General features: G+C 46.5%; 6 non-coding genes and 28 pseudogenes across 6 annotated transcripts; all 34 read left to right on the top strand.

Moving 5' to 3' along the window:
* Positions 1-542: 542 nt before the first annotated feature.
* On the top strand, positions 543-661 carry LOC148249675 (5S ribosomal RNA; annotated as a pseudogene).
* Positions 662-1,220: 559 nt separating this feature from the next.
* On the top strand, positions 1,221-1,339 carry LOC148249674 (5S ribosomal RNA; annotated as a pseudogene).
* Positions 1,340-1,541: 202 nt separating this feature from the next.
* On the top strand, positions 1,542-1,660 carry LOC148249673 (5S ribosomal RNA; annotated as a pseudogene).
* A 1,178-nt stretch (positions 1,661-2,838) lies between these two features.
* On the top strand, positions 2,839-2,957 carry LOC148249672 (5S ribosomal RNA; annotated as a pseudogene).
* Positions 2,958-3,515: 558 nt separating this feature from the next.
* LOC148249671 (5S ribosomal RNA) lies at positions 3,516-3,634 on the top strand (annotated as a pseudogene).
* Positions 3,635-4,193: 559 nt separating this feature from the next.
* On the top strand, positions 4,194-4,312 carry LOC148249670 (5S ribosomal RNA). The gene has a single exon (XR_015815568.1). It is a non-coding gene; the product is annotated as a 5S ribosomal RNA (ribosomal RNA).
* Positions 4,313-4,871: 559 nt separating this feature from the next.
* LOC148249669 (5S ribosomal RNA) lies at positions 4,872-4,990 on the top strand. Its single transcript, XR_015815567.1, has one exon. It is a non-coding gene; the product is annotated as a 5S ribosomal RNA (ribosomal RNA).
* A 559-nt stretch (positions 4,991-5,549) lies between these two features.
* LOC148249668 (5S ribosomal RNA) lies at positions 5,550-5,668 on the top strand (annotated as a pseudogene).
* Positions 5,669-6,227: 559 nt separating this feature from the next.
* Positions 6,228-6,346, top strand: LOC148249667 (5S ribosomal RNA; annotated as a pseudogene).
* Positions 6,347-6,902: 556 nt separating this feature from the next.
* Positions 6,903-7,021, top strand: LOC148249666 (5S ribosomal RNA; annotated as a pseudogene).
* Positions 7,022-7,223: 202 nt separating this feature from the next.
* Positions 7,224-7,341, top strand: LOC148249665 (5S ribosomal RNA; annotated as a pseudogene).
* An 881-nt stretch (positions 7,342-8,222) lies between these two features.
* LOC148249664 (5S ribosomal RNA) lies at positions 8,223-8,341 on the top strand (annotated as a pseudogene).
* A 205-nt stretch (positions 8,342-8,546) lies between these two features.
* Positions 8,547-8,665, top strand: LOC148249663 (5S ribosomal RNA). The gene has a single exon (XR_015815911.1). It is a non-coding gene; the product is annotated as a 5S ribosomal RNA (ribosomal RNA).
* A 1,066-nt stretch (positions 8,666-9,731) lies between these two features.
* On the top strand, positions 9,732-9,850 carry LOC148249662 (5S ribosomal RNA; annotated as a pseudogene).
* A 558-nt stretch (positions 9,851-10,408) lies between these two features.
* On the top strand, positions 10,409-10,527 carry LOC148249661 (5S ribosomal RNA; annotated as a pseudogene).
* Positions 10,528-11,441: 914 nt separating this feature from the next.
* Positions 11,442-11,560, top strand: LOC148249660 (5S ribosomal RNA; annotated as a pseudogene).
* A 458-nt stretch (positions 11,561-12,018) lies between these two features.
* On the top strand, positions 12,019-12,136 carry LOC148249659 (5S ribosomal RNA; annotated as a pseudogene).
* Positions 12,137-12,330: 194 nt separating this feature from the next.
* On the top strand, positions 12,331-12,449 carry LOC148249658 (5S ribosomal RNA; annotated as a pseudogene).
* Positions 12,450-12,658: 209 nt separating this feature from the next.
* Positions 12,659-12,777, top strand: LOC148249657 (5S ribosomal RNA; annotated as a pseudogene).
* A 565-nt stretch (positions 12,778-13,342) lies between these two features.
* Positions 13,343-13,461, top strand: LOC148249656 (5S ribosomal RNA). The gene has a single exon (XR_015815714.1). It is a non-coding gene; the product is annotated as a 5S ribosomal RNA (ribosomal RNA).
* A 562-nt stretch (positions 13,462-14,023) lies between these two features.
* LOC148249655 (5S ribosomal RNA) lies at positions 14,024-14,142 on the top strand. Its single transcript, XR_015815014.1, has one exon. It is a non-coding gene; the product is annotated as a 5S ribosomal RNA (ribosomal RNA).
* Positions 14,143-14,705: 563 nt separating this feature from the next.
* Positions 14,706-14,824, top strand: LOC148249654 (5S ribosomal RNA; annotated as a pseudogene).
* A 563-nt stretch (positions 14,825-15,387) lies between these two features.
* LOC148249653 (5S ribosomal RNA) lies at positions 15,388-15,506 on the top strand (annotated as a pseudogene).
* A 209-nt stretch (positions 15,507-15,715) lies between these two features.
* On the top strand, positions 15,716-15,834 carry LOC148249652 (5S ribosomal RNA; annotated as a pseudogene).
* Positions 15,835-16,396: 562 nt separating this feature from the next.
* Positions 16,397-16,515, top strand: LOC148249651 (5S ribosomal RNA). Its single transcript, XR_015814725.1, has one exon. It is a non-coding gene; the product is annotated as a 5S ribosomal RNA (ribosomal RNA).
* Positions 16,516-17,078: 563 nt separating this feature from the next.
* On the top strand, positions 17,079-17,197 carry LOC148249650 (5S ribosomal RNA; annotated as a pseudogene).
* Positions 17,198-17,402: 205 nt separating this feature from the next.
* On the top strand, positions 17,403-17,521 carry LOC148249649 (5S ribosomal RNA; annotated as a pseudogene).
* Positions 17,522-18,440: 919 nt separating this feature from the next.
* Positions 18,441-18,559, top strand: LOC148249648 (5S ribosomal RNA; annotated as a pseudogene).
* Positions 18,560-19,118: 559 nt separating this feature from the next.
* Positions 19,119-19,237, top strand: LOC148249647 (5S ribosomal RNA; annotated as a pseudogene).
* Positions 19,238-19,437: 200 nt separating this feature from the next.
* On the top strand, positions 19,438-19,556 carry LOC148249646 (5S ribosomal RNA; annotated as a pseudogene).
* A 206-nt stretch (positions 19,557-19,762) lies between these two features.
* LOC148249645 (5S ribosomal RNA) lies at positions 19,763-19,881 on the top strand (annotated as a pseudogene).
* A 236-nt stretch (positions 19,882-20,117) lies between these two features.
* On the top strand, positions 20,118-20,235 carry LOC148249644 (5S ribosomal RNA; annotated as a pseudogene).
* A 203-nt stretch (positions 20,236-20,438) lies between these two features.
* Positions 20,439-20,557, top strand: LOC148249643 (5S ribosomal RNA; annotated as a pseudogene).
* A 209-nt stretch (positions 20,558-20,766) lies between these two features.
* LOC148249642 (5S ribosomal RNA) lies at positions 20,767-20,885 on the top strand (annotated as a pseudogene).
* The last annotated feature ends 246 nt before the right edge of the window (positions 20,886-21,131 follow it).

Below are 21,131 nucleotides of genomic sequence, written 5' to 3'. Positions count from 1 at the left end.
CGTTCGACGTTACGCTCAACTGGAACTGGGGTCCGCTGGTTTCTACGCAATTGTGAGTCAAGAAGCAAGGGCATTTTAATCGATATTTGAACGAGAACGAGAGGTGCAGTGCGCACGCACAAGGAAACAAATGACGGGAGGGGGAAGAAAGGAGAAGGAGTGTATGTATTTGCAGCGCGAAATGAAACAGGTGCGATCATACCAGCACTAATGCAACGGATTCTATCAGAACTCCATAGGTAAGGGTGCTTGGGCGAGAGTAGTACTAGCATGGGTTACCTCCTGCGAAGTCCTTATATTTCACCCATTTTCTTGTGAAGTCCTCGTGTTGCACCCATTTTTTTGCAGACGATTCTTTCGACATTACGCGCGACTTTAATTATGGTCCTCAGGTTTATTCGCAAATATGAGTCACGGCGCTGTAGCATTTTACTTGATATTAGAACGAGAACGGAAAGTGCAGTGCGCACGCACAAGGAAACAAATGACGGGAGGGGGAAGAAAGGGGAATGAGTTTATGTATTTGCAGCGCAAAATTAAACAGGTGCGATCATACCAGCACTAATGTACCGGATCCCATCAGAACTCCGCAGTGAAGTGTTCTTGGGCGAGATTAGTACTCGGATGGGTGACCTCCTGGGAAGTTCTCGTGTCGCACCAATTTTTTTTCAGACGGGTCGTTCGACGTTACGCGCGACTGGAACTAGGGTCCGCTGGTTTATACGCAAATGTGAGTCAAGAAGCAGGGGCATTTTAATCGATATTAGAACGAGAAGGAGAGGTGCAGTGTGAACGCACAAGGAAACAATTGATGGGAGGGGGAGGGAAGGAGAAAAAGTGTATGTATTTGCAGCGCAGAATGAAACAGGTGCGATCATACCAGCACTAATGCAACGGATTCTATCAGAACTCCGTAGGTAAGGGTGCTTGGGCGAGAGTAGTAATAGCCTGGGTTACCTCCTGCGAAGTCCTTATATTTCACCCATTTTCTTGTGAAGTCCTCGTGTTGCACCCATTTTTTTGCAGATGATTCTTTCGACGTTACGCGCGACTTGAATTATGGTCCTCAGGTTTATTCGCAAATGTGAGTCACGGCGCTGTAGCATTTTACTTGATATTAGAACAAGAACGGGAGGTGCAGCGCGCACGCACAAGGAAACAAATGACGGGAGGGGGAAGAAAAGAGAAGTAGTGTATGTATTTGCAGCGCGAAACTAAACAGGTGCGATCATACCAGCACTAAAGCCCCGGATCCCATCAGAACTCCGCAGTTAAGTGTGCTTGGGTGAGATTAGTTCTCGGATGGTTGACCTCTTGGGAAGTCCTCGTGTCGCACAAATTTTTTTTCAGACTGGTCGTTTGACGTTACCCGCGTCTGGAACTAGGGTCCGCTGGTTTATACGCAAATGTGAGTCAAGAAGCAGGGGTATTTTAATCGATATTAGAACGAGAATGAGAGGAGAAGTGTGAACGCACAAGGAAACAAATGACGGGAGGGGGAAGAAAGGAGGAGTGTATGTATTTGCAGCGCGAAATTAAAGAGGTGCGATCATAGCAGCACTAAAGCCCCGGATCCCATCAGAACTCCGCAGTTAAGTGTGCTTGGGCGAGAGTAGTACTCAGATGGGTGACCACCTGGGAAGCCCTCGTGTTGCCCCTATTTTTTTTTTGGATGGGTTGTTCGACGTTACGCGCGAATGGAATTATAAACTGCTGGTTCATTTGCAAAGGTGAGTCACGGTGCCGGAGCATATAACTTGATATTAGAACGAGAAAGAGAGATACAGAGTGCACGCACAAGGAAACAAATGACGGGAGGGTGGATGGGAGGAGAAAGAGTGTATGTATTTGCCGTGTAGAATGAAACATGAGGGATCAAACCAGCACTAATGCAACGGATTCTATCAGAACTCCGCAGTTAAGGGTGCTTGGGCGAGAAAAATACTCGGATGGGTGCCCTCCTGCGAAATCCTTATATTTCACCCATTTTCTTGGGAGGTCCTCGTGTTGCGCCAATTTTTTTTCAAACGGGTCGTTCGACGTTACGCAGGACTGGAACTTGGGTCCGCTGGTTTATACGCAAATGTGAGTCAAGAAGCAGGGGCATTTTAATCGATATTAGAACGAGAAAGAGAGGTGAAGTGTGAACGCACAAGGAAACAAATGACGGGAGGGGGAAGAAAGGAGAAGGAGTGTATGTATTTGCAGCGCGAAATTAAACAGGTGCTATCATACCAGCACTAAAGCTCTGGATCCCAGCAGAACTCCGCAGTTAAGTGTGCTTGGGCGATGGTATTACTCGGATGGGTGACCACCTGGGAAGTCCTTATATTTCACCCATTTTCTTGTGAAGTCCTCGTGTTGCACCCATTTTAATCGATATTAGAACGAGAAAGAGAGGTGCAGTGTGAACGCACAAGGAAACAATTGATGGGAGGGGGAGGGAAGGAGAATGAGTGTATGTACTTTCAGCACAAAATGAAACAGGTGCGATCATACCAGCACTAATGCAACGGATTCTATCAGAACTCCGTAGGTAAGGGTGTTTGGGCGAGAGTAGTACTAGCCTGGGTTACCTCCTGCGAAGTCCTTATATTTCACCCATTTTCTTGTGAAGTCCTCGTGTTGCACCCATTTTTTTGTAGATGATTCTTTCGACGATACGCTCAACTTGAATTATAGTCCTCAGGTTTATTCGCAAATATGAGTCACGGCACCGTAGAATTTTACTTGATATTAGAACGATCACAGAGGTGCAGGGCGCACGCACAAGGAAACAAATGACGGGAGGGGGAAGAAAGGAGAAGGAGTTTATGTATTTGCAGCGCGGAATTAAACGGGGGCGATCATACCAGCACTAATGCACCGGATCCCATCAGAACTCTGCAGTTAAGTGTGCTTGGGCGAGAGTAGTACTCGGATGGGTGACCTCTTAGGAAGTCCTCGTGTCGCACTAATTTTTTTTCAGACGGGTCGTTCGATGTTACGCGCGACTGGAATTAGGGTCTGTTGGTTTATACGCAAATGTGAGTCAAGAAGCAAGGGCATTTTAATCGATATTAGAACAGGAAGGAGAGGTGCAGTGTGAACGTACAAGGAAACAATTGATGGGAGGGGGAGGGAAGGAGAAGGAGTGTATGTATTTTCAGCACGAAATGAAACAGGTGCGATCATACCAGCACTAATGCAACGGATTCTATCAGAACTCCGTGGGTAAGGGTGCTTGGGCGAGAGTAGTACTAGCCTGGGTTACCTCCTGCGAAGTCCTTATATTTCACCCATTTTCTTGTGAAGTCCTCGTGTTGCACCCATTTTTTTGTAGATGATTCTTTCGACGATACGCTCAACTTGAATTATAGTCCTCAGGTTTATTCGCAAATATGAGTCACGGCACCGTAGAATTTTACTTGATATTAGAACGATCACAGAGGTGCAGGGCGCACGCACAAGGAAACAAATGACGGGAGGGGGAAGAAAGGAGAAGGAGTTTATGTATTTGCAGCGCGGAATTAAACGGGGGCGATCATACCAGCACTAATGCACCGGATCCCATCAGAACTCTGCAGTTAAGTGTGCTTGGGCGAGAGTAGTACTCGGATGGGTGACCTCTTAGGAAGTCCTCGTGTCGCACTAATTTTTTTTCAGACGGGTCGTTCGACGTTACGCGCGACTGGAATTAGGGTCTGTTGGTTTATACGCAAATGTGAGTCAAGAAGCAAGGGCATTTTAATCGATATTAGAACAGGAAGGAGAGGTGCAGTGTGAACGTACAAGGAAACAATTGATGGGAGGGGGAGGGAAGGAGAAGGAGTGTATGTATTTTCAGCACGAAATGAAACAGGTGCGATCATACCAGCACTAATGCAACGGATTCTATCAGAACTCCGTGGGTAAGGGTGCTTGGGCGAGAGTAGTACTAGCCTGGGTTACCTCCTGCGAAGTCCTTATATTTCACCCATTTTCTTGTGAAGTCCTCGTGTTGCACCCATTTTTTTGCAGATGATTCTTTCGACGATACGCTCGACTTGAATTATAGTCCTCAGGTTTATTCGCAAATGTGAGTCACGGCACCGTAGAATTTTACTTGATATTAGAACGATCACAGGAGGTGCAGGGCGCACGCACAAGGAAACAAATAACGGGAGGAGGAAGAAAGGAGAAGGAGTTTATGTATTTGCAGCGCGGAATTAAACGGGTGCGATCATACCAGCACTAATGCACCGGATCCCATCAGAACTCTGCAGTTAAGTGTGCTTGGGCGAGAGTAGTACTCGGATGGGTGACCTCTTAGGAAGTCCTCGTGTCGCACTAATTTTTTTTCAGACGGGTCGTTCGACGTTACGCGCGACTGGAATTAGGGTCTGTTGGTTTATACGCAAATGTGAGTCAAGAAGCAAGGGCATTTTAATCGATATTAGAACAGGAAGGAGAGGTGCAGTGTGAACGTACAAGGAAACAATTGATGGGAGGGGGAGGGAAGGAGAAGGAGTGTATGTATTTTCAGCACGAAATGAAACAGGTGCGATCATACCAGCACTAATGCAACGGATTCTATCAGAACTCCGTGGGTAAGGGTGCTTGGGCGAGAGTAGTACTAGCCTGGGTTACCTCCTGCGAAGTCCTTATATTTCACCCATTTTCTTGTGAAGTCCTCGTGTTGCACCCATTTTTTTGCAGATGATTCTTTCGACGATACGCTCGACTTGAATTATAGTCCTCAGGTTTATTCGCAAATGTGAGTCACGGCACCGTAGAATTTTACTTGATATTAGAACGATCACAGGAGGTGCAGGGCGCACGCACAAGGAAACAAATAACGGGAGGAGGAAGAAAGGAGAAGGAGTTTATGTATTTGCAGCGCGGAATTAAACGGGTGCGATCATACCAGCACTAATGCACCGGATCCCATCAGAACTCTGCAGTTAAGTGTGCTTGGGCGAGAGTAGTACTCGGATGGGTGACCTCTTAGGAAGTCCTCGTGTCGCACTAATTTTTTTTCAGACGGGTCGTTCGACGTTACGCGCGACTGGAATTAGGGTATGTTGGTTTATACGCAAATGTGAGTCAAGAAGCAGGGGCATTTTAATCGATATTAGAACAGGAAGGAGAGGTGCAGTGTGAACGTACAAGGAAACAATTGATGGGAGGGGGAGGGAAGGAGAAGGAGTGTATGTATTTTCAGCACAAAATGAAACAGGTGCGATCATACCAGCACTAATGCAACAGATTCTATCAGAACTCCGTAGGTAAGGGTGCTTGGGCGAGAGTAGTACTAGCCTGGGTTACCTCCTGCGAAGTCCTTATATTTCACCCATTTTCTTGTGAAGTCCTCGTGTTGCACCCATTTTTTTGCAGATGATTCTTTCGACGATACGCTCGACTTGAATTATAGTCCTCAGGTTTATTCGCAAATGTGAGTCACGGCACCGTAGAATTTTACTTGATATTAGAACGATCACATGAGGTGCAGGGCGTACGCACAAGGAAACAAATGACGGGAGGGGGAAGAAAGGAGAAGGAGTTTATGTATTTGCAGCGCGGAATTAAACGGGTGCGATCATACCAGCACTAATGCACCGGATCCCATCAGAACTCTGCAGTTAAGTGTGCTTGGGCAAGAGTAGTACTCGGATGGGTGACCTCTTAGGAAGTCCCCGTGTCGCAATAATTTTTTTTCAGACGGGTCGTTCGACGTTACGCGCGACTGGAATTAGGGTCTGTTGGTTTATACGCAAATGTGAGTCAAGAAGCAGGGGCATTTTAATCGATATTAGAACAGGAAGGAGAGGTGCAGTGTGAACGTACAAGGAAACAATTGATGGGAGGGGGAGGGAAGGAGAAGGAGTGTATGTATTTTAAGCACGAAATGAAACAGGTGCGATCATACCAGCACTAATGCAACGGATTCTATCAGAACTCCGTAGGTAAGGGTGCTTGGGCGAGAGTAGTACTAGCATGGGTTACCTCCTGCGAAGTCCTTATATTTCACCCATTTTCTTGTGAAGTCCTCGTGTTGCACCCATTTTTTTGCAGATGATTCTTTTGACGTTATGCGCGACTTGAATTATGGTCCTCAGGTTTATTCGCAAATGTGAGTCGCGGCGCTGTAGCATTTTACTTGATATTAGAACGAGAACGGGAGCTGCAGTGCGCACGCACAAGGAAACAAATGACGGGAGGGGGAAGAAAGGGGAATGAGTTTATGAATTTGCAGCGCGAAATTATATAGGTGCGATCATACCAGCACTAATGTACTGGATCCCATCAGAACTCCGCAGTTAAGTGTGCTTGGGTGATATTAGTAGTCGGATGGGTGACCTCCTGGGAAGTTCTCGTGTCGCACCAATTTTTTTTCAGAATGGTCGTTCGACGTTACGCGCGTCTGGAACTAGGGTTCGCTGGTTTATACGCAAATGTGAGTCAAGAAGCAGGGGCATTTTAATCGATATTAGAACGAGAAGGAGAGATGAAATGTGAACGCACAAGGAAACAAATGACGGAGGGGGAAGAGAGGAGAAGGAGTGTATGTATTTGCAGCGCGAAATTAAACAGGTTCGCGTACCAGCACTAAAGCCCCGGATCCCATCAGAACTCCGCAGTTAGGTGTGCTTGGGCGAGAGTATTACTCGGAAGGGTGACCTCTTGGGAAGTCCTTATATTTCACCCATTTTCTTGTGAAGTCCTCGTGTTGCACCCATTTTTTTGCAGATGATTCTTTCGACGTTACGCACGACTTGAATTATGGTCCTCAGGTTTATTCGCAAATGTGAGTCACGGCGCTGTAGCATTTTACTTGATATTAGAACGAGAACGGGAGGTGCAGCGCGCTCGCACAAGGAAACAAATGACGGGAGGGGGAAGAAAAGAGAAGGAATGTATATATTTACAGCGCGAAACTAAACAGGTGCGATCATACCAGCACTAAAGCCCCGGATCCCATCAGAACTTCGCAGTTAAGTGTTCTTGGGTGAGATTAGTACTCGGATGGTTGACCTCTTGGGAAGTCCTCGTGTCGCAACAATTTTTTTTTAGACTGGTCGTTCGACGTTACGCGCGTCTGGAACTAGGGTCCGCTGGTTTATACGCAAATGTGAGTCAAGAAGCAGGGGCATTTTAATTGATATTAGAACGAGAATGAGAGGTGAAGTGTGAACGCACAAGGAAACAAATGACGGGAGGGGGAAGAAAGGAGGAGTGTATGTATTTGCAGCGCGAAATTAAAGAGGTGCGATCATAGCAGCACTAAAGCCTCGGATCCCATCAGAACTCCGCAGTTAAGTGTGCTTGGCGAGAATAGTACTCGGATGGGTGACCACCTGGGAAGCCCTCGTGTTGCACCTATTTTTTTTTGGATGGGTTGTTCGACGTTACGCGCGAATGGAATTATAAACCGCTGGTTCATTTGCAAAGGTGAGTCACGGTGCCGGAGCATATTACTTGATATTAGAACGAGAAAGAGAGATGCAGAGTGCACGCACAAGGAAAAAAATGAAGGGAGGGGGGATGGGAGGAGAAAGAGTGTATGTATTTACAGTGCAGAATGAAACATGAGGGATCATACCAGCACTAATGCAACGGATTCTATTAGAACTCCACAGTTAAGGGTGCTTGGGTGAGAAAAGTACTCGGATGGGTGACATCCTGCGAAGTCCTTATATTTCACCCATTTTTTTGGGAGGTCCTCGTGTTGCACCCATCTTTTTGCAGATGATTCTTTCGACGTTACGCGCGACTTGATTTATGGTCCGCAGGTTTATTCGCAAATGTGAGTCACGGCGCCGTGGCATTTTACTTGATATTAGAACGAGTACGGGAGGTGCAGTGCGCACGCACAAGGAAACAAATGACGGGAGGAGGAAGAAAAGAGAAGGAGTGTATGTATTTGAAGCGCAAAATTAAACAAGTGGCATCATACCAGCACTAATGCACTGGATCCCTTCAGAACTATGCAGTTAAGCGTGCTTGGGCGAGAGTAGTACTCGGATGGATGACCTCTTGGGAAGTGCTCGTATCGCAACAATTTTTTTTCAGATGGGTCGTTCGACGTTACGCGCGACTAGAACTATGGTCCGCTGGTTTATACGCAAATGTGAGTCAAGAATCACGGGCATTTTAATCGATATTAGAACGAGAATGAGAGGTGCAGTGTGAACGCACAAGGAAATAAATGACGGGAGGGGGAAGAAAGGAGGAGTGTATGTATTTGCAGCGCGAAATTAAAGAGGTGCAATCATAGCAGCACTAAAGCCCCGGATCCCATTAGAACTCCGCAGTTAAGTGTGCTTGGGTGAGAGTAATACTCGGATGGGTGACGACCTGGGAAGCCCTCATGTTGCACCAATTTTTTTTCGGATGGGTTGTTCGACGTTACGCGCGAATGGAATTATAAATCGCTGGTTCATTTGCAAAGGTGAGTCACGGTGCCGGGGCATATTACTTGATATTAGAATGAGAAAGAGAGATACAGAGTGCACGCACAAGGAAACAAATGACGGGAGGGGGAAGAAAGGAGAAGGAGTTTATGTATTTGCAGCACGGAATTAAACGGGTGCGATCATACCAGCACTAATGCACCGGATCCCATCAGAACTCCGCAGTTAAGTGTGCTTGGGCGAGAGTAGTACTCGGATGGGTGACCTCTTGGGAAGTCCTTGTGTCGCACCAATTTTTTTTCATACGGGTCGTTCGACGTTACGTGCGACTGGAACTAGGGTCCGCTGGTTTATACGCAAATCTGAGTCAAGAAGCAGGGGCATTTTAATCGATATTTGAACGAGAACGAGAGGTGTAGTGTGAACGCACAAGGAAACAATTGATGGGAGGGGGAGGGAAGGAGAAAAAGTGTATGTATTTGCAGCGCAGAATGAAACAGGTGCGATAATACCAGCACTAATGCAACGGATTCTATCAGAACTCCGTAGGTAAGGGTGCTTGGGCGAGAGTAGTAATAGCATGGGTTACCTCCTGCGAAGTCCTTATATTTCACCCATTTTCTTGTGAAGTCCTCGTGTTGTACCCATTTTTTTGCAGATGATTCTTTCGACGTTACGCGCGACTTGAATTATGGTCCTCAGGTTTATTCGCAAACGTGAGTCACGGCGCTGTAGCATTTTACTTGATAATAGAACGAGAACGGGAGGTTTAGCGCGCACAAACAAGGAAACAAATGACGGGAGGGGGAAGAAAAGAGAAGGAGTATATGTATTTGCAGCGCGAAACTAAACAGGTGCAATCATACCACGCACAAGGAAACAGGGGCATTTTAATCGATATTAGAACGAGAAGGAGAGATGCAGAGTGCACGCACAAGGAAACAAATGACGGGAGGGGGGATGGAGGGAGAAAAAGTGTATGTATTTGCAGCGCAGAATGAAACATGAGCAATCATACCAGCACCAATGCAACGGATTCTATCAGAACTCCGCAAGTTAATGGTGCTTGGGCGAGAGTAGCACTAGGATGGGTGACCTCCTGCGAAGTCCTTATATTTCACCCATTTTCTTAGGAAGTCCTCGTGTTGCACCCATTTTTTTACAGATGATTCTTTCGACGATACGCGCGACTTGAATTATGGTCATCAGGTTTATTCGCAAATGTGAGTCACGACACCTTAGCATTTTACTTGATATTAGAACGAGCACGGGAGGTGCAGTGCGCACGCACAAGGAAACAAATGACGGGAGGGGGAAGAAAGGAGAAGGAGTTTATGTATTTGCAGCGCGAAATTAAACGGGTGCGATCATACCAGCACTAATGCACCGGATCCCATCAGAACTCCGCAGTTAAGTGCGCTTGGGCGAGAGTGGTACTCGGATTGGTGACCTCTTGGGATGTCCTTGTGTCGCACCAATTTTTTTTCAGATGGGTCGTTCGACGTTACGCACGACTGGAACTAGGGTTCGCTTGTTTATACGCAAATTTGAGTCAAGAAGCAGGGGCATTTTAATCGATATTAGAACGAGAAGGAGAGGTGCAGTGTGAATGCACAAGGAAACAATTGATGGGAGGGGGAGGGAAGGAGAAGGAGTGTATGTATTTTCAGCACGAAATGAAACAGGTGCGATCATACCAGCACTAATGCAATGGATTCTATCAGAACTCCGTAGGTAAGGGTGCTTGGGCGAGAGTAGTACTAGCATGGGTTACCTCCTGCGAAGTCCTTATATTTCACCCATTTTTTTGTGAAGTCCTCATGTCGCACCAATTTTTTTTCAAACGGGTTGTTCGACGTTACGTGCGTCTGGAACTAGGGTCCGCTGGTTTATACGCAAATGTGAGTCAAGAAGCAGGAGCATTTTAATCGATATTAGAACGAGAATGAGAGGTGAAGTGTGAACGCACAAGAAACAAATGACGGGAGGGGGAAGAAAGGAGAAGGAGTGTATGTATTTGCAGCGCGAAATTAAACAGGTGCGATCATACCAGCACTAAAGCTCCGGATCCCATCAGAACTCCGCAGCTAAGTGTGCTTGGGCGAGGGTGGTACTCGAATGGGTGACCACTTGGGAAGCCCTCTTGTTGCACCTATTTTTTTTCGGATGGGTTGTTCGACGTTACGCGCGAATGGAATTATAAACCGCTGGTTCATTTGCAAAGGTGAGTCATGGTGCCGGGGAATATTACTTGATATTAGAACAAGAAAGAGAGATGCAGAGTGCACGCACAAGAAAACAAATGACGGGAGGGGGGATGGGAGGAGAAAGAGTGTATGTATTTGCAGTGCAGAATGAAACATGAGGGATCATACCAGCACTAATGCAACGGATTCTATCAGAACTCCGCAGTTAAGGGTGCTTGGGCGAGAAAAGTACTTGGATGGGTGACCTCCTGCGAAGTCCTTATATTTCACCCATTTTCTTAGGAGGTCGTCGTGTTGCACCCATCTTTTTGCAGATGATTCTTTCGACGTTACGCGCGACTTGATTTCTGGTCCGCAGTTTTATTCGCAAATGTGAGTCACGGCGCCGTGATATTTTACTTGATATTAGAACGAGTACGGGAGGTGCAGTGCGCACGCACAAGGAAACAAATTACGGGAGGAGGAAGAAAAGAGAAGGAGTGTATGTATTTGAAGCGCAAAATTAAACAAGTGGCATCATACCAGAACTAATGCACTGGATCTTATCAGAACTCTGCAGTTAAGTGTGCTTAGGCGAGAGTAGTACTATGATGGGTGACCTCCTGCGAAATCCTTATATTTCACCCATTTTCTTAGGAAGTCCTCGTGTTGCGCCCATTTTTTTGCAGATAATTCTTTCGACGATACGCGCGACTTGAATTATGATCATCAGGTTTATTCGCAAATGTGAGTCACAGCACCGTAGCATTTTACTTGATATTAGAACGAGTACGGGAGGTGCAGTGCGCACGCACAAGGAAACAAATGACGGGAGGGGGAAGAAAGGAGAAGGAGTTTATGTATTTGCAGCGCGGAATTAAAGGGGTACGATCATACCAGCACTAATGCGCCGGATCCCATCCGAACTCCGCAGTTAATTGTGCTTGGGCGAGAGTAGTACTCGGATTGGTGACCTCCTGGGAAGTCCTCGTGTCGCACCAATTTTTTTTCAGATGGGTTGTTCGACGTTACGCGCGATTAGAAACAAATGACGGGAGGGGGGATGGGAGGAGAAAGAGTATGTATTTGCAGTGCAGAATGAAACATGAGGGATCATACCAGCACTAATGCAACGGATTCTATCAGAACTCCGCAGTTAAGGGTTTTTGGGCGAGAAAAGTACTCGGATGGGTGACCTCTTGCGAAGTCATTATATTTCACCCATTTTCTTGGGAGGTCGTCGTGTTGCACCCATCTTTTTGCAGATGATTCTTTCGACGTTACGCGCGACTTGATTTATGGTCCGCAGGTTTATTCGCAAATGTGAGTCACGGAGCTGTGGTATTTTACTTGATATTAGAACGAGTACGGGAGGTGCAGTGCGCACGCACAAGGAAACAAATGACGAGAGGAGGAAGAAAAGAGAAGGAGTGTATGTATTTGAAGCGCAAAATTAAACAAGTGGCATCATACCAGTACTAATGCATTGGATCCCATCAGAACTCTGCAGTTAAGCGTGCTTGGGTGAGAGTAGTACTCGGATGGGTGACCCCTTGGGAAGTCCTCGTATTGCAATTCAGATGGGTCGTTCGACGTTACGCACAACTGGAACTATGGTTCGCTGGTTTATACGCAAATGTGAGTCAAGAATCAGGGGCATTTTAATCGATATTAGAACGAGAAGGAGAGGTGCAGTGTGAACGCACAAGGAAACAAATGATTGGAGGGGGGAGGGAAGAAGGAGTGTATGTATTTTCAGCACGAAATTAAACAGGTGCGGTCACACCAGCACAAATGCATCGGATCCCATCAGAACTCCGTAGTTAAGTGTGCTTTGGCAAAAGTAGTACAATGATGGGTTACCTCCTGGGAAGTTCTCGTGTTGCACCCATTTTCTTTTCTTCAGATGTGCCGTTCGACGTTACGCGCGACTTTAATTATGGTCCGCAGATTTATTCGCAAATATGAGTCACGGCGCCGTGGCATTTTACTTCATATTTGAACGAGCACGAGAGGTGCAGTGCCCACGCACAAGGAAACAAATGACGGGAGGGGGAAGAAAGGAGAAGGAGTTTATGTATTTGCAGCGCGAAATTAAACAGGTGCGATCATACCAGCACAAATGCACCGGATCCCATCAGAACTCCGCAGTTAAGTGTGCTTTGGGGAAAGTATTACAATGATGGGTTACCTCGTGGGAAGTTCTCGTGTTGCACCCATTTTCTTTTTTTCAGATGTGCCGTTCGATGTTACACGCGACTTTAATTATGGTCCGCAGATTTATTCGCCAATGTGAGTCACGGCGCCGTGGCATTTTACTTGATATTTGAACGAGAACGAGAGGTGCAGTGCGCACGCACAAGGAAACAAATGACGGGAGAGGGGATGGAGGGAGAAAAAGTGTATGTATTTGCAGCGCAGAATGAAACATGAGCAATCATACCAGCACCAATGCAACGTATTCTATTAGAACTCCGCAAGTTAAGGGTGCTTGGGCGAGAGTAGCACTAGGATGGGTGACCTCCGGCGAAGTCCTTATATTTCACCCATTTTCTTAGGAAGTCCTCGTGTTGCACCTATTTTTTTGCAGATGATTCTTTCGACGATACGTGCGACTTGAATTATGGTCCTCAGGTTTATTCGGAAATGTGAGTCACGGCACCGTAGCATTTTACTTGATATTAGATCGAGCACGGGAGGTGCAGTGCGCACGCACAAGGAAACAAATGACGGGAGGGGGAAGAAAGGAGAAGGAATTTATCTATTTGCAGCGTGGAATTAAAAGGGTGCGATCATACCAGCACTAATGCACCGGATCCCATCAGAACTCCGCAGTTAAGTGTGCTTGGGCGAGAGTAGTACTCGGATGGGTGACCTCCTGGGAAGTCCTCGTGTCGCACTAATTTTTTTTTTAGACGGGTCGTTCGACGTTACGCGTAACTGGAACTAGGGCCCCCTGGTTCATACGCAAATGTGAGTCAAGAAGCATGGGCATTTTAATCGATATTAGAACGAGAAGGAGAGATGCAGAGTGCACGCAAAAGGAAACAAATGACGGGAGGGGGGATGGAGGGAGAAAAAGTGAATGTATTTGCAGCGCAGAATGAAACATGAGCAATCATACCAGCACCAATGCGACGGATTCTATCAGAACTCCGCAAGTTAAGGGTGCTTGGACGAGAGTAGCACTAGGATGGGTGACCTCCTGCAAAGTCCTTATATTTCACCAATTTTCTTAGGAAGTCCTCGTGTTGCACCCATTTTTTTGTAGATGATTCTTTCGACGATATGCGCGACTTGAATTATGGTCGTCAGGTTTATTCGCAAATGTGAGTCACGGCACCGTAGCATTTTACTTGATATTAGAACGAGAACGAGAGGTGCAGTGTGCACGCACAAGGAAACAAATGACGGGAGGGGGAAGAAATGAGAAGGAGTTTGTCTATTTGCAGTGCAAAATTAAACAGGTGCGATCATACCAGCACTAATGCACCGGATCCCATTAGAATTCCGCAGTTAAGTGTGCTTGGGCGAGAGTAGTACTCGGATGGGTGACCTCTTGGGAAGTCCTCGTGTCGCACTAATTTTTTTTTTCAGACGGGTCGTTCGACGTTACGCGCAACTGGAACTAGGGTCCGCTGGTTTATACGCAAATGTGAGTCAAGAAGCAGGGGCATTTTAATTGATATTAGAACGAGAAGGAGACATGCAGAGTGCACGCAAAAGGAAACAAATGCCGGGAGGGGGGATGGAGGGAGAAAAAGTGTATGTATTTGCAGCGCAGAATGAAACATGAGCAATCATACCAGCACCAATGCAACGTATTCTATCAGAAATCCGCAGGTTAAGGGTGCTTAGGCGAGAGAAGCACTAGGATGGGTGACCTCCTGCGAAGTCCTTATATTTCACCCATTTTCTTAGGAAGTCCTCGTGTTGCACCCATTTTTTTGCAGATGATTCTTTCGACGATACGGGCGACTTGAATTATGGTCCTCATGTTTATTTGCAAATGTTAGTAACGGCATCATAGCATTTTACTTGATATTAGAACGAACACAGGAGGTGCAGTGCACCCGCACAAGGAAACAAATGACGGGAGGGAGAAGAAAGGAGAAGGAGTTTGTGTATTTGCAGTGCGAAATTAAACGGGTGCGATCATACCAGCACTAATGCACCGGATCCTATTAGAATTCCGCAGTTAAGTGTGCTTGGGCGAGAGTAGTACTCGGATGGGTGACCTCTTGGGAAGTCCTCGTGTCGCACTAATTTTTTTTTTCAGACGGGTCGTTCGACGTTACGCGCGACTTGAACTAGGGTCCGCTGGTTTATACGCAAATGTGAGTCAAGAAGCAGGGGCATTTTAATTGATATTAGAACGAGAAGGAGACATGCAGAGTGCACGCAAAAGGAAACAAATGACGGGAGGGGGGATGGAGGGAGAAAAAGTGTATGTATTTGCAGCGTAGAATAAAACATGAGCAATCATACCAGCACCAATGCAACGGATTCTATCAGAACTCCGCAGGTTAAGGGTGCTTAGGCGAGAGAAGCACTTGGATGGGTGACCTCCTGCGAAGTCCTTATATTTCACCCATTTTCTTAGGAAGTCCTCGTGTTGCACCCATTTTTTTGCAGATGATTCTTTCGACGATACGCGCGACTTGAATTATGGTTCTCATGTTTATTTACAAATGTGAGTAACGACATCATAGCATTTTACTTGATATTAGAACGAGCACAGGAGGTGCAGTGCACCCGCACAAGGAAACAAATGACGGGAGGGGGAAGAAAGGAGAAGGAGTTTATGTATTTGCAGCGCGGAATTAAACGGTTGCGATCATACAAGCACAAATGCACCGGATCCCATCAGAACTCTGCAGTTAAGTGTGCTTTGGGGAAAGTAGTACAATGATGGGTTACCTCCTGGGAAGTTCTCGTGTTGCACCCATTTTCTTTTTTTCAGATGTGTCGTTCGATGTTACGCGCGTCTTTAATTATGGTCCGCAGATTTATTCGCAAATGTGAGTCACGATGCCGTGGCATTTTACTTGATATTTAAACGAGAACGAGAGGTGCAGTGCGCACGCACAAGGAAACAAATGACGGGAGGGGGAAGAAAGGAGAAGAAGTTTGTCTATTTGCAGCACGAAATTAAACAGGTGCGATCATACTAGCACTAATGCACCGGATCCCATTAGAACTCCGCAGTTAAGTGTGCTTGGGCGAGATTAGTACTCCGATGGGTGACCTATAGGGAAGTCCTCGTGTTGCACTAATTTTTTTTTTCAGACGGGTCGTTTGACGTTACGCGCGACTGGAACTAGGGTCCACTGGTTTATAGCAAATGTGAGTCAAGAAGCAGGGGCATTTTAATCGATATTAGAACGAGAAAGAGATATGCAAAGTGCACGCACAAGGAAACAAATGACGGGAGAGGGGATGGAGGGAGAAAAAGTGTATGTATTTGCAGCGCAGAATAAAACATGAGCAATCATACCAGCACCAATGCAACGTATTCTATCAGAACTCCGCAAGTTAAGGGTGCTTGGGCGAGAGTAGCACTAGGATGGGTGACCTCCGGCGAAGTCCTTATATTTCACCCATTTTCTTAGGAAGTCCTCGTGTTGCACCTATTTTTTTGCAGATGATTCTTTCGACGATACATACGACCTGAATTATGGTCCTCAGGTTTATTCGCAAATGTGAGTCACGGCACCGTAGCATTTTACTTGATATTAGAACGAGCACGGGAGGTGCAGTGCGCACGCACAAGGAAACAAATGACGGGAGGGGGAAGAAAGGAGAAGGAATTTATCTATTTGCAGCGTGGAATTAAACGGGTGCGATCATACCAGCACTAATGCACCGGATCCCATCAGAACTCCGCAGTTAAGTGTGCTTGGGCGAGAGTAGTACTCGGATGGGTGACTTCCTGGGAAGTCCTCGTGTTGCACTAATTTTTTTTTTCAGACGGGTCGTTCGACGTTACACGCGACTGAAACTAGAGTCCGCTGGTTTATACGCAAATGTGAGTCAAGAAGCAGGGGCATTTTAATTGATATTAGAACGAGAAGGAGAGATGCAGAGTGCACGCACAAGGAAACAAATGACGGGAGGGGGGATGGAGGGAGAAAAAGTGTATGTATTTGCAGCGCATAATGAAATATGAGCAATCATACCAGCACCAAAGCAACGGATTCTATCAGAACTCCGCAAGTTAAGGGTGCTTGGGCGAGAGTAGCACTAGGATGGGTGACCTCCGGCGAAGTCCTTATATTTCACCCATTTTCTTAGGAAGTCCTCGTGTTGCACCTATTTTTTTGCAGATGATTCTTTCGACGATACGTTCGACTTGAATTATGGTCCTCAGGTTTATTCGCAAATGTGAGTCACGGCACCGTAGCATTTTACTTGATATTAGAACGAGCACGGGATGTGCAGTGCGCACGCACAAGAAAACAAATGACGGGAGGGGGAAGAAATGGAAAGGAGTTTATGTATTTGCAGCGCAGAATTCATCGGGTGCGATCATACCACCACTAATGCAACGTATCCCATCAGAACTCCGCAGTTAAGTGTGCTTGGGCGAGAGCAGCACTCGGATGGGTGACCTCCTGGGAAGTCCTCGTGTCGCAAAATTTTTTTTTCAGACGGGTCAATCGACGTTACGCGCGACTGGAACTAGGGTCCGCTGGTTTATACGCAAATGTGAGTCAAGAAGAAGGGGCATTTTAATCGATATTAGAACGAGAATGAGAGGTGCAGTGCGAACGCACAAGGAAACAATTGACGGGAGGGGGAAGAAAGGAGAAGGAGTGTATGTATTTGCAGCGCGAAATTAAACCGGTGCGATCATACCAGCACTAATGCAACGGATTCTATCAGAACTCCGCAGTTAAGGGTGCTTGGGCGAGAAAAGTACTCGGATGGGTGACCTCCTGCGAAGTCCTTATATTTCACCCATTTTCTTGGGAGGTAGTCGTGTTGCACCCATCTTTTTGCAGATGATTCTTTCGACGTTACGCGCGACTTGATTTATGGTCCGCAGGCTTTTTCGCAAATATGAGTCACGGCGCCGTGGCATTTTACTTGATATTAGAATGAGTACGGGAGGTGCAGTGCAGACGCACAAGGAAACAAATGACGGGAGGGGGAAGAAAAGAGAAGGAGCGTATTTATTTGAAGCGCAAAATTAAACATGTGGCATCATACCAGCACTAATGCACTGGATCCCATCAGAACTCCGCAGTTAAGTATGCTTTGGCGAAAGTAGTACAATGATGGGTTACCTCCTGGGATGTTCTCGTGTTGCACCCATTTTCTTTTCTTCAGATGTGCCGTTCGACGTTACGCGTGACTTTAATTATGGTCCGCAGATTTATTCGCAAATGCGAGTCACGGCGACGTGGCATTTTACTTGATATTTGAACGAGAACGAGAGGTGCAGTGTGAACGCACAAGGAAACAAATGACGGGAGGGGGGATGGAGGGAGAAAAAGTGTATGTATTTGCAGCGCAGAATGAAACATGAGCAATCATACCAGCACCAATGCAACGGATTCTATCAGAACTCCGCAAGTTAAGGGTGCTTGGGCGAGAGTAGCACTAGCATGGGTGACCACCTGCGAAGTCCTTATATTTCGCCCATTTTCTTAGGAAGTCCTCGTGTTACACCCATTTTTTTGCAGATGATTCTTTCGACGATACGCGCGACTTGAATTATGGTCCTCAGGTTTATTCGCAAATGTGAGTCACGGCACCATAGCATTTTACTTGATATTAGAACGAGCACGGGAGGTGCAGTGCGCACGCACAAGGAAACAAATGACGGGAGGGGGAAGAAAGGAGAAGGAGTTTATGTATTTGCAGCGCGGAATTAAACGGGTGCGGTCATACCAGTACTAATGCACTTGATCCCATCAGAACTCCGTAGTTAAGTGTGCTTGAGCGAGAGTAGAACTCAGATGGGTGACCTCTTGGGAAGTCCTCGTGTCGCACCAATTTTTTTTCAGACGGGTCGTTCGACGTTACGCGCGACTGGAACTAGGGTCCGCTGGTTTATACGCAAATGTGAGTCAAGAAGCAGGGGCATTTTAAACGATATTAGAACAAGAAGGAGAGGTGCAGTGTGAACGCACAAGGAAACAATTGATGGGAGGGGGAGGGAAGGAGAAAAAGTGTATGTATTTGCAGCGCAGAATGAAACAGGTGCGATCATACCAGCACTAATGCAACGGATTCTATTAGAACTCCGTAGGTAAGGGTGCTTGGGCGAGAGTAGTAATAGCATGGGTTACCTCCTGCGAAGTCCTTATATTTCACCCATTTTCTTGTGAAGTCCTCGTGTTGCACCCATTTTTTTGCAGATGATTCTTTCGACGTTACGTGCGACTTGAATTATGGTCCTCAGGTTTATTCGCAAATGTGAGTCACAGCGCTGTAGCATTTTACTTGATATTAGAACGAGAATGGGAGGTTTTACGCGCACGAACAAGGAAACAAATGACGGGAGGGGAAAGAAAAGAGAAGGAGTGTATGTATTTGCAGCGCGAAACTAAACAGGTGCGATCATACCAGCATTAAAGCCCTGGATCCCATCAGAACTCCGCAGTTAAGTGTGCTTGGGCGAGATTAGTACTCGGATGGTTGACCTCCTGGGAAGTCCTCGTTTCCCACTAATTTTTTTCAGACTGGTCGTTCGACGTTACGCGCGTCTGGAACTAGGGTCCGCTGGTTTATACGTAAATGTGAGTCAAGAAGCAGGGGCATTTTAATCGATATTAGAACTAGAATGAGAGGTGAAGTGTGAACGCACAAGGAAACAAATGACGGGAGGGGGAAAAAGGAGGAGTGTATGTATTTGCAGCGCGAAATTAAAGAGGTGCGATCATACCAGAACTAAAGCCCCGGATCCAATCACAACTCCGCAGTTAAGTGTGCTTGGGTGACAGTAGTACTCGGATGGGTGACCACCTTGGAAGCCCCCGTGTTGCACCTATTTTTCTTCGGATGGGTTGTTCGACGTTACACGCGAATGGAATTATAAACCGCTAGTTCATTTGCAAAGGTGAGTCACGGTGCTGGGGCATATTACTTGATATTAGAACGAGAAAGAGAGATGTAGAGTGCACGCACAAGGAAACAAATGACGGGAGGGGGGATGGGAGGAGAAATAGTGTATGTATTTGCAGTGCATAATGAAACATGAGAGATCATACCAGCACTAATGCAACGGATTCTATCAGAACTCCGCAGTTAAGGGTGCTTGGGCGAGAAAAGTACTCGGATGGGTGACCTCCTGCGAAGTCCTTATATTTCACCCATTTTCTTGGGAGGTCCTCGTCTTGCACCCATCTTTTTGCAGATGATTCTTTCGACGTTACGCGCGACTTGATTTATGGTCCACAGGTTTATTCGCAAATGTGAGTCACGGCGCCGTGGCATTTTACTTGATATTAGAATGAGTACGGGAGGTGTAGTGCGCACGCACAAGGAAACAAATGACGGGAGGAGGAAGAAAAGAGAAGGAGTGTATGTATTTGAAGCGCAAAATTAAACAAGTGGCATCATACCAGCACTAATGCACTGGATCCCATCAGAACTCTGCAGTTAAGCGTGCTTGGGCGAGAGTAGTACTCGGATGGGTGAGCTCTTGGGAAGTCCTCGTATCGCAACAATTTTTTTTCAGATGGGTCGTTCGACGTTACGCGCGACTGGAACTATGGTCCGCTGGTTTATACGCAAATGTGAGTCAAGAATCAGGGACATTTTAATTGATATTAGAACGAGAAGGAGAGGTGCAGTGTGAACGCACAAGGAAACAAATGATTGGAGGCGGGAGGGAAGAAGGAGTGTATGTATTTTCAGCACGAAATTAAACAGGTGCGGTCACACCAGCACAAATGCACCGGATCCCCTCAGAACTCCGTAGTTAAGTGTGCTTTGGCGAAAGTAGTACAATGATGGGTTACCTCCTGGGAAGTTCTCGTGTTGCACCCATTTTCTTTTTTTCAGATGTGCAGTTCGACGTTACGCGCGACTTTAATTATGGTCCGCAGATTTATTCGCAAATGTGAGTCACGGCGCCGTGGCATTTTACATGATATTTGAACGACAACGAGAGGTGCAGTGCGCACGCACAAGGAAACAAATGACGGGAGGGGGAATAAAGGTGAAGGAGTTTATGTATTTGCAGCGCGAAATTAAACAGTTGCTATTATACCAGCACTAATGCACCGGATCCCATCAGAACTCTGCAGTTAAGTGTGCTTGGGCGAGAGTAGTACTCGGATGGGTGACCTCCTGGGAAGTCCTCATGTCGTATTAATTTTTTTTTGAGACGGGTCGTTCGACATTACGCGCGACTAGAACTAGGGTCCAATGGTTTATACGCAAATGTGAGTCAAGAAGCAGGGGCATTTTAATCGATATTAGAACGAGAAGGATAGATGCAGAGTGCACGCACAATGAAACAAATGACGGGAGGGGGGATGGAGGGAGAAAAAGTGTATGTATTTGCAGCGCAGAATGAAACATGAGCAATCATACCAGCACGAATGCAACAGATTCTATC

The sequence above is a fragment of the Carica papaya genome, chromosome 8 (assembly GCF_054855325.1).
Source record: "Carica papaya isolate Zhongbai chromosome 8, ASM5485532v1, whole genome shotgun sequence".
Taxonomy (NCBI): Eukaryota; Viridiplantae; Streptophyta; class Magnoliopsida; order Brassicales; family Caricaceae; genus Carica; species Carica papaya.
Note: the sequence above shows the minus strand (reverse complement) of the source record. Positions and strands in the feature narration are given on the sequence as shown.